We start from the raw sequence: 10,785 nt of genomic DNA, 5'->3' as shown, positions 1-10,785 counted from the left end.
AGCTTCATCTCTTAGTTACTACCTATGCGATAGGAGACGCTAGCTAAGCGATCGCTTAGGCAATGGTGCTTCGCGGCATCGTAGTCGCTTAGATGATCATGAAGACGAGCGCTGTGCGAGCACGCTAAGCGATCCCCTTAGGATGGTGTTTGCATGAGTCAATATCAAGGTGAATGGATAGAGTGTTTATAGTAAGTGGGTGAAGGGTGTGTGTCAACACGTCGTATGGTCTCTGTCATTGGTTCACACCGTGAGATCATTCTGTATGCCCTCGTGTCGCCCTGGTAGCAGCCCCCTTAGGAAGGGTTTTGTGCAGTTGGTCAATATCAAGGTGAACTCCATAAATGGATAGGGTCGCTTTAGGTTTTGCCTCAATCGGATTTTTTCCCTTAGGATTGGCCTTTTGGGACAAACCTCTAGGGCTTAAAATGGCGGGTCACACTTATGGGAGATTGTTAAGTAAGTTAATGATCTCTTGGCCAAATCAATGATGGTTAGTCATTATAGGAACAAGAGTTGTTCTGATATTAATGACTGGTTGAGAACTTCTTAATTCAGAGGAGGGATAACTGACTTCCCTTAGGCGGCTTTTGTTCTAAACCTTTGAAGCGTCATTGCGAAACTAGATGTCACACGGGGTTCATGTTAGTTTTACTAAAACCTTATTGGATGTTGTTTTATTTTACAACGGGTATTTGCTTAAAACCTAAAGTAGGTTAATGTGTTTTTCTTTTCAGCAATCGTTAGTATTTTCGTTTAAAGCTTTTAAAAATGACCGATTTATTTCAGTGGAAGGAATCGTCTGAAACAAATTTCGTGGAAAAGGATCTCCATCCCACTACTCCCCAAAAGAGGAGACAAGACAGTAAATATGATTTATTGGTCTTGGAGACATGTTTAGTAGAGAATGATGATTCTGCCTGGATTCTTGATTCAGGTGCTACCAATCATGTCAGTTCTTCTTACCAAGGATTTAGTTTATGGCAAACGTTGCCACAGAGAGAGATGACTCTGCGAGTCGGTAATGGTGAGGTTGTTTCAGCTGTTGCTGTAGGCAGGCTGAAGTTATTTGTTGACAAGAAACGTTATCTGTTACTGGATAATGCTTTTATAGTTCCTCATATTAAGAGGAACTTAATCTCGGGTTTCTTGTCTCATTTAATAAGGTTATATCGTCTCCTTTTCTGAGAATAAAGTGTTTTATTTTCAAGAATGGAATGGAAATTGGTTATGGTTCAATGGAAAATAACTTATATGTACTAAGGCCGTTAGTCATAAATGCCTTGTTTAACACTGAAATGTTCAGTACGACAACAACAGCTAAAAGACCAAAGGTTTCTCCAAAAGAAAATGCCCATCTTTGGCATCTAAGGTTAGGTCACATCAACCTCAATAGGGTTGAAAAGTTGGTGAAAAGTGGACTTCTAAAGAGCTTAGAAGAAAGCTCCTTGTCGGTATGTGAATCATGCCTCGAAGGCAAGATGACTAAACGACCTTTTACTGGAAAAGGTTACAAAGTCAAGAAAGCCTTGGAGCTTGTACATTCAGACCTCTGTGGTCCGATGAATGTTAAAGCTCGATGGGGGTATGAATATTTCATCTTTCATAGATGATTATTCAAGGTTTGGGTATCTCTTCCTAATGCAATGTAAGTTTGAAGCCTTTGACAAGTTCAAGGAGTATAAGGCTGAAGTTGAAAACTTGTCAGGTAAGAAGATAAAAACACTACGATCTGATCGTGGTGGAGAGTATATGGACCCCCAATTCTAGAACTATATAATAGAACATGGGATTGCATCCCAACTCTTGGCCCCTGGTACACCTAAGCAGAATGGTGTATCTAAAAGGAGAAACAGGACCTTGTTGGACATGGTTCGGTCTATGATGAGTTATGCTCATCTTTCAAACTCGTTTTGGGGTTATGCAGTGTAGACTGCATGTTATATCCTGAACAACGTTCCCCCAAAAAGTGTTTCTGAAACACCTTTTGAGTTATGGAGAGGCCGTCAAGGTGTTTACGCCATTTTAGGATTTGGGGTTGTCCGACACATGTGCTATTGACTAACCCAAAGAAGTTGGAACCGCGTTCAAAGGTTTGCCTCTTTGTGGGCTACCCCAAGGAAACGAGAGGAGGATACTTCTATGATCTAAGTGAGAACAAAGTGTTTGTTTCCACTAATGCTATCTTCTTAGAAGAAGATCACATGAGGGAGCATAAGCCATGAAGTAAGCTCGTTTTACGTGAGATCTCTAGTGAGACTGAGACTGATGAGGGTTCAACAAGAGTTGTTGAATAGGCCGACAGATCAACAAGAGTTGTTGAGGTCGGGACGTCTAATCAACCAGCTCAAGAGTTGAGACTGCCTTAATGTAGTGGGAGGGTTATGAACCCACCGGATCGTTACATGGGTTTGACTGAAGCCCATAACGTCATTACGAATGATGGGGTCGAGGATCCAATGTCTTTTAAGAAAGCAATGGAGAATGTTGACAAAGATGAATGGGTTAAGGCCATGAACCAGGAAATGGAGTCTATGTACTTCAATAACATCTTAGAGCTTGTTGATCTACCTGATGGGGTCAAATCTATTGGGTGTAAGTGGATCTATAAGCAAAAGAGATGTGTAGATGGAAAGGTGCAAACCTTTAAGGCTAGGCTCGTGGCAAAGGGTTATACCCAGGTTTAGGGAGCTGACTATGAGAAAACTTTCTCACCTATTGTCATGCTAAAGTCTATCAGGATTTTCTTGTCCATAGCCACATTTTATGATTATGAAATATGGAAAATGGACGTCAAGACTGTCTTTCTGAATGGTAATCTTTAGGAGACCATCTATATGACTCAACCAGAGGGGTTCATAGTTCCAGATAAAAAGCAAAGAGTTTGCAAGCTTAATAGGTCCATTTATGGGCTGAAACAAGCATCTCGATCTTGGAACATCAGATTTGACACTACTATCAAGTCGTTTGGCTTTGACCAGAACGTTGATGAGCCTTGTGTTTACAAGAAGATCATCAACAACTCAGTAGCTTTCCTAGTACTATATGTGGATGATATCCTACTCATTGGGAATGATGTAGGATATCTGACTGACATTAGGAGTTGGCTAGCTGCCTAGTTCCAAATGAAAGATTAGGGTGAGGCCCAGTATGTTATCGGGATCTAGATCATTCGAGATCGCACAAACAAACGGTTAGCCCTATCTCAGGCATCGTACATTGATCAAATGTTGATCAGGTACAGGATGTAGGATTCCAAGAAGGGTTTGTTACCTTTCAGGCATGGAATCGTTCTGTCTAAGGATCAAAGTCCTAAGACACCTCAAGAAGTTGAGGAAATGAGACGGATTCCCTATGCTTCTGCTGTAGGAAGCTTGATGTATGCAATGTTGTGTACTAGACCCGACATTTGCTGTGCAGTAGGGTTTGTCAGTCGGTATCAGTCCAATCTAGGATTTGATCACTAGACGGCAGTCAAGACGATCCTCAAGTATCTTCGAAAAACAAGGGTCTACATACTTGTGTATGGAGCTGAGGATCTGATCCTACGGAATACAACGTTTCCGATCATTTTACAAAGACCCTCATGGCTAACGTGTTTGAGGGTCACCTAGATAGTCTGGGTCTGGGGGACATGCGACATCTAGTTAGGGCAAGTGGGAGATGATATTGGAGTATGCCCTAGTTTATTATATATTGTATTGTACATTAGTCTCTCGAGTCATTAGGATAAGTGGAAAATTGTTGGGATTGGTGTCCTAATTCTCCCGGAGTCTCGTTGTTTTGTAAAGATACACATTGTTCAATGAATAAAATAAGTGTTATTTAATTCTGGCATTTACTCATATTCAATAAACAAAGCTCCTTGGTTATCTTATGTGAACTTAAGTATGTATATGTGATATACAAGTGGATCATGCCTTAAGTGATAACCTAAATCGGTCTGTAGTATAAGGATTAAGGTGGGATACCTGATCCTGGTGACACTACGGATACGGCTCGCTTTGTAAAGGTTTGCAAGTGTTGTAAACTACTACAAATGGTAGATCCTGACCATTCGTGTGGAGACGTGGAGCGAGGGTGTCCTATACAAAGAGTTTGTATAAATCTAGACAACGAGATGACTAGACTCTATATATAACACCATTGATACTAGAGACTTGCATCTCACCTAAACGACCATAGGTGACACGACCTCAATCCTGAGTGTTTTGTGAACTCCTGCTTTTGAGAGCAGTCCTTTGATTAGTATGGGTGAGTGGCCAGATTGCCAACTCAACATGCCTACCTTTTTGGGGACTTGTCTGATCTGGGAGCTGGGAACTCAATTCACAATATGAAATTCACTCATTTCCCAAAGCAGGGATAAGTAGAGAGATTGCTCCCTTAAGGGCTGATTCCGGGGCTTGAACATAGTGGCCACAACTTCTCTTTGGAAGAGAAGACTCAGTCATAGTAGGACTATGACTTATGTTCATTAGAGGGATCAGTGGTACTTAAAAAGACAAATATAACTATAGAGGCATAACGGTTATTGACCCAGCTGTACTTATGAGCAATCTGTGAAGGGTTGTCACACTGCTGATTGGTTAAGATGGACACATAATATATCTGTAGTGAGGAGAGTTCAACTGTCGATCTTTAGTGGAGTGCCTGGTAGTTAACTGATGGTGGATCCCGTGACTAAAGGGTTTAGTCAGTTATTCACGTACCGTTGAAGCTTCGGATCTATAGGTCCATGAGGTCCTCTTGGTAGCTTGGATTCTGTTGAGGATCAGTTCTTGGTGTTTATTTGAAATGTTCAAAATGACAATAGGTATTTTGATTATATATGATATAATCGGTATGATGTATAAGATACATCTAGTGGAGGATTGATATAAATAATATTTACATTAAGTACCATGGAATAGAAAAAGAACTATGGTTTATATGTTTCATGAGATGAAATATTAAAATAGGTTATAAATATAGTATGATAAGTTGGTTATCATTTATATTTATAATAATATTAATTATTGGATAATTAATACTTTTTCTTTTAAATAACCAAAGTAGTGGGTGGTTATTGGATCATGCGGTGAGTTTAAAAGGAAATTGGTTTCCTATTTTAAATAGAAGTTTTTACAAAAGTTTGAAATGGATTTTTGAGTTTTATCTCCGCGCAAAGAAACTCACACAAGTCGTCAAGTAAATATGAATTTACTAAACGACGACTGGGCGAGCTAAACGATCGTGCAGGTGTGAGCTAAACGATCGTGCAGTGTTAACTAAACAATCGCATAGCTTTGCTAGACGGTAGCTGGCCCAAGGTACACGATCGTGTAGAGTCTGTAGGCGACAGACCGAACTAAACGATAGAGCTAAACGATCGCATAGCTTTTGCTAGATGATCGGATAGCTTTATCTAAACGATTGGGCATCGACCTATACGATAGGTCTCAGCCTTCTCCTATTTGCCCAGTCGTGTACGCGATCGTTGTTTCCTCCATCGTCTGCTTCATACCAAGTCCGAACAGAGCCCACCCTCTGGATTCTCACACTGAGAATACCAAGGTCGCCTTGTTGGTGGTGTCAAATTCAACTCGACACCGTCGAGATTTTCTGGAGGTCGTTCGTGGTGCTTTGGAGGAGTCCATTCATGTTGCGGAGGAGATCGTTGAGGACGAGCGCGAAGTGTTCGTGCTGTGTTACGGTTGTGTAGATCGGGCGTTCGAGGTCATTGTTGTTTGAGCGTTCGTTTACATCGAAGCATGGAGACGGATCTTCATATGTGCGTAGAGTTTGATCTCTGTTCTTGTGTATTATTCATGCTGTAATTTCTCTATATAATTGTATAACTGTTTGTTTTGAAGTCGACTGGAAATATATTGTTGATTCATGATTGTAATTTGGAATAGTCTTATTTTCGCTGCTCACGAAAATCTCGTTTCTGATTTCTTTCACGGCCAATGTGACTTTGGGCCAACAAATGCGAGACAGAGATGCTGCATTTCGCGTGCTTAAGAAGCATCTGAGGGTGGCTCAAGAGAAAATGAAGAAGTTTGTTGACAAGAAGCGACATGATGTTGGATTTCAAGTTGGTGATTGGGTATGGCTGAAGTTGTGACCCTATCGCCAAATTTTAGTTTGGCAAAAGCAGAATGTGAAATTATCTCCCAATTATTATGGACCATATCAGGTGGTGGACAGAGGGGATTGGTAGCTTACAAGTTGAAACTTCAGACAATAGTGTCGATCCGTCCAGTGTTTCATGTGCCGCAGCTAAAGAAATGGGTTGGACAGCTAGAACTTTACCTCGAGGACAAGGTAAAGGTGGAGGGGAGAGGTAATGATATGCCTCAATTATGTTGCAATATCAAGAAAGAAAGAATAGAGGAGAGGTAGTTGAATCGATTAAGGACTACTTTCAATTTTGTTGGGAGAAGTGGAGGTTTAAAAGAAGAAAGAAACCGAAAGAGAAGGGATGGAGGATTTTGAATATCAGAAGTGAGGAAGGTGAGCTCTCGAGAGTGGGAGTTTGGAAGTCTCTATCATTTAGATTCAATCGTAGTGTGCCACTCATCGTCTACTTCTTCTACTAAGCCATCGTGTAGCCGAGCCCAGCGATCATGTAGCATTTGGTAGGCGATCATATAGAATTTGGTAAGTGATCGGGTAATATTTTGTAAGCGATCATGTAGTATCTTGTAAGCGATCGCGAGGTGTTTTGTAAGCGATCGTCTAGTATTACTCAGCGATCGTGTAGAGACTGTAAGCGATCGTATAGAGTTTTATAAATGATGGTTTGTAGTTTGATAAGCGAATCTAGTCTTTGTTTGACTCATATCGTTTAATAAAAATTCATTCATCGTTTAATTCCTATTCTAGAAGATTGTACCAACTCGTTACGTTAATAAAGTCTTTCAAAAATCAGTATCCTAACATAAACTTATATCGTCATTGGAGCTTCTAATCTGTAGGTCCATAAGGTCCCCTTGTTAGCTCACTAAAGGATATATAAGAGGAATAATTTGAATTGTTCAAATCAATTGCATATTAATAAGATTAATATAATATGGTTAATTAGAGATGTTATCTATAATTAAGAGAGAATAATTTTTGAATAAGATTCAAATATTAAAGAGATGTATGCATATAAATATGTGATAACTTATGTTGATTAATTCTATATTAAATAGGATTTAAGATAGTCATTTAATCGAATTATTAATGGTTAACTAATTAATTCATTCATTTTTGAGAAGTAGAGATAAATAAACATGTGATGTTTATTCATTTATTAATTAATTATATATATTAAATTGAATTTAATATACATGGTTATTTAATTATTGGACTAATTAAATAAATAAAAATTATTTAATTAAATTAGAACTAGAGTAGGAACAGGAAAGACTAGGAGAAGGGGGTCACCCCTCCTCTCATAAGTAGGTCTTCATGGCCCATGTTTGTGACATAGTTGAATTGGAAATTCTGAATCCTAGTCTCTTACTACTTCTCTCAAAATCTCTCTTCTTTTAGACTACTTATTCTTCCTTTCCCAAGTCTTGGAGACCACACTTCTAATTCTTAGAATCCTAGAGAACAACAAGATTTCACGTATGGTAGTGTCCCTTGATCACTGAAGAGACATTCCAGAAAAGACGCGGAGGGAATCATGAAGAATTTGGGAATCTACAAAAGTAAAGGTTTAGCTCTTCCCTATTTTCTTCTCTTAAATGCATGCTAATCTTGATTGTTTATCCAATATGTTTTTATTTTTATACCGAATTTTGTTTATGTAAAATCAAAAACAAAATTGCAAGGCGATGACATGCTTCCGTTTGGGATTTAATCCCTTCAATTGGTAAGAGCCCAATTTGTGAAATTTTGATTTTTCAGTTTTTTAGAAACAAAATTAGTATAAAATGATGGGTTTCTTTTAAAATATATGCATGAGATGTATGTGATTTTAATTGTGGTTTGCGGGTTGATTGTTTAGGCTTTTAGCATTTAGATTTATAGTTTCAATTGATGAGATCAATGTAAAGCCTAGTTTATTGTAAATTGAGTCTGTAAGTCCGTGTCTTTCGTGGCAAAAAGTTGTTGTGAAAAGAACCTGGAAAAACAAAGTTTAAACAAGAAAAAACAGAGAGAAACAATGCAGTGCAGTTCGATTTTTCAGGGACAACTTTTACAAATTTGTCAATAATTGAAGTTCTAACCATTGGATTATGCTGAAATTTGGTAGTATATTTAGGACACCTAGGATCTCGTTTTGAAGGGTTGGTCGTCATTTTGAGCCATGGTTTATCTGATGTCACCGCTAAATAAAAGCAGTTTTTTTTTGTCCTTTCCCTTTTTTTTTTTTTTAGGATTTTCTAAAATCTAGTGTTTTAGATTTTATTTGATTTTTTAAAAATGCTAATAGCTGGTCAACTTTTCTATTTTATTAATTTAATTATGCATGGGATGTATGATTTAAATTATTTTTGAATGGTCCATAAAGTATGAGATTTAAAATCTCACCTTAGGATAAACATGTCTATGCATCATGTCAAAATGTAAGTGTTATATTTTTGGGATGCATGATTAAATTAGCATGCTCGTGCATCTTAATATAAGTGTTATATTATTTTAGATGTATGGTACATTAAGCATGTTCATGCATCATACTAGGTTACAATTGTTAAAATGTATGATGACATGATGGATATGTGTGCTTAATAATTTTTAGATATAAATGTTATATTTTTCAATTAAAATAAATTTTGCATTGAGCATGACATTACTTAGATAAATATAAATGTTATATTTAATCAATTTCTTTGAATGCAATTATAGATTTTATTTTTCATTATTTTATAATGGTTATAAGTATAATGAAATTAGAATTAAAATCTAATAAAGAGTTGCATGCAAATGTAGGTCCAATGTAATTTTAAATGGTTTAAAATTAATTCACCTAGACTTATGTTAAACACATTTCTAATGAGATTACAAATATGTTAATATTTTAATTCGTTTTAATAAGGTTAAAATAAATTTCAATAAGAGATAAAATTTATAAAATAATTTCCCATAAGGGACCTTTGTCTAAGAAAAGTTCTGTCTAGATTGAGGTATTTAAGCTGACAGAAACGGAATACCTTTACTTGGGAACCGACCTGGAAGGTGAATTGGGCAAATATTTTATAAGCATACAATAAATGATCGAATTCGTTAAAAAGTTTAACAAATGAAGTCACATATTGTTGAAACATTCAATATAAGCATTATATTGAGCAAATTAACAAAGACTTAGTTATAATTAATTAGCCGGTTTTTACTAAGTTAATAAACCCATTTTTGTAAAATACTCAGTGGGAGGAAAAAGATATATACGATATTTCATTTTTTTTCCACTCACGTTCTCCCTAAAAGTTCATACCATGAGACTCATGTTTGGCCTCGAGCGCACTGGAAGCATCCCCCTTTCGGATGGTGTTTGCATTAGTCCAATATCAAGGTGAAGGAAAAGGGCGTTTATAGTAAGTGGGAGAATGATATATGTCAACACGTCCTAGCGGTCTCCTTCATTGGTTTGCATCGTGAGACCTTCTTTCAAGCCTCAAGGCTATTGGTATATGTCCTAAAAACTTTAGTTGAAAACTTTAAACATATTTTTTCACAATAAAGATGTTATTAAGAGTTTTCAAATAAAATTTGTTTATTGAATATAAATTACATTTATAGTTTTCTAAATCAAAAACTAATGACCGTGGCTATAAATATGAATACTTAAACTTTATGTAGAGACATAAAAGTGGATCAAGTTTAGTATATAGCCAAAATGGTCTAGTAGTATTGGGGATTAGGTTGGGTTACCTTATCCTGGGGAACACTATGGATGCAACCCGCTTTGTATATTGATACAATCGATGTGATTCTCTAAGTCGTTTCATGGTGGATACATTCGAGTGGAAAAGATGTTTGCATAAAGACCAGACACGAAATAATCACTTTTCTTTATAATAATTGTTTATGTTAAACTAACTATTTCAATTTGATGACCCGAGGTAACTCGATCTCAATCCCGAGCTAACTATGAACTCCTGTTTATTTAGGTTATTATTTATATATTTGCATGGTTGAGATAGCTTAACATCGCCACTCAATAAGCCTCCCAACGGTAAGACCAGGTATAACTGGGGACATAGTCATGCAAGAATGAATCACTCTTACGCCTTTAGTGTTAGCAGATAGGTTGTTCCCTTAAGTACTGACTCCTAGTCTTGAATAAAGGGGCCCCACCCTCTTTATGGCTGAGAGGGACTCGGTTTATTGGTAGGATCATAAACTTGAAGAAATTGTGAAGTTCGATTGTGAAAGTGGGGATCGTTTTCAATTCTCAATTTTACACAGAATTAAAATTTATACAACAAAAAGTATGCAAATAACCATAATTTTACAGCATGCTTTGAAGAATTAGAGGAGGAAGAAGGGTTAGAAAAGATTTACCCTTGAGAAGAATTAATGCCTTCAGGAATTTCCTCCTCTCCGGTCACAAACAACCGCGAACAACTAATCTTCCAAAAACTTACAGTAACCCAAGAAGGGCACCACCACTAGTGAAACTTCCGTATTGTCACACCCCGCCCTGAGCTCGCCTCCTGAACTCAAGGAGAGGTGTGAGGGACCGTAAATATCACCCTTTTGTGATACCTACTGCCCATCTAAATCTCTTTACTCTCAATAAACTTTAAATCAAGGAGATAAACAACAATTGATTAATTAGATCCATTTTATTACAACAGTGTAATA

This window comes from Benincasa hispida, chromosome 5 (genome assembly GCF_009727055.1).
Source record: "Benincasa hispida cultivar B227 chromosome 5, ASM972705v1, whole genome shotgun sequence".
In the NCBI taxonomy this organism is placed as follows: Eukaryota; Viridiplantae; Streptophyta; class Magnoliopsida; order Cucurbitales; family Cucurbitaceae; genus Benincasa; species Benincasa hispida.
This window is presented reverse-complemented; position numbering follows the sequence as displayed.